General features: G+C 68.2%; 1 protein-coding gene across 1 annotated transcript in view; it reads right to left on the bottom strand.

The window, feature by feature from the left end:
* SLC41A1 (solute carrier family 41 (magnesium transporter), member 1) overlaps positions 1–454 on the bottom strand; it is a 24,074-nt gene extending 23,620 nt beyond the window's left edge. Inside the window, exon 1 of the mRNA XM_006754420.2 lies at positions 89–454. The gene's annotated coding sequence lies outside the window, so the exon portion shown is untranslated. The remainder of the gene's footprint in view (positions 1–88) is intronic.
* Between the last annotated feature and the right edge of the window lie 84 nt (positions 455–538).

Below are 538 nucleotides of genomic sequence, written 5' to 3'. Positions count from 1 at the left end.
AGCGCTTCCTTGGGGCTTCGGCCTGCGGGGAGACGGGGAAACTCCCACGGAGCTCCCGCGCTCCGTCCTCGGGGAGGACCATCCCTACCTCGTTCTTGGTCACGGCTCCTCTCCGGCTGCCTGGTCGCCGCGAGCTTCCGCCAGATCCCGCCTTCTTCTAAGCCGATGGCTCAGCCCGGACGGAACCGGCCTTAATAAAGTCCCGGCCTTGAAAGGGGTGGGGATGGGCGGGCGGGAGGGAAAAGAGGTCAGGCTCTCGGCTGGGGTCACACGCGCACCACCTGAGGTCGGGGCGGAGCGGAGCCCGGCTTCCTCTGGTCCCGGGGGCAGCGTGGGGAGAGGTGTCTCCATCCCGGGCCAAACGAAATCCAACTTTCCCTGACGCACCTCGTGGGATCAAAGAGGGGTGTTCCCCTCCAGCCTGGTGCCGCTTCCTCCCCGGGGCAGCTCCGCCTCTCCGACGCAGATGCAGGGCCGGTGCTCAGGGATGTTTTTGTGCAGGGGGTGTGGCCTCCCCCCCCCCCCCGGCGCGGACAGA

The sequence above is a fragment of the Myotis davidii genome, unplaced genomic scaffold, assembly GCF_000327345.1.
Source record: "Myotis davidii unplaced genomic scaffold, ASM32734v1 scaffold710, whole genome shotgun sequence".
In the NCBI taxonomy this organism is placed as follows: Eukaryota; Metazoa; Chordata; class Mammalia; order Chiroptera; family Vespertilionidae; genus Myotis; species Myotis davidii.
This window is presented reverse-complemented; position numbering and strand designations above follow the sequence as displayed.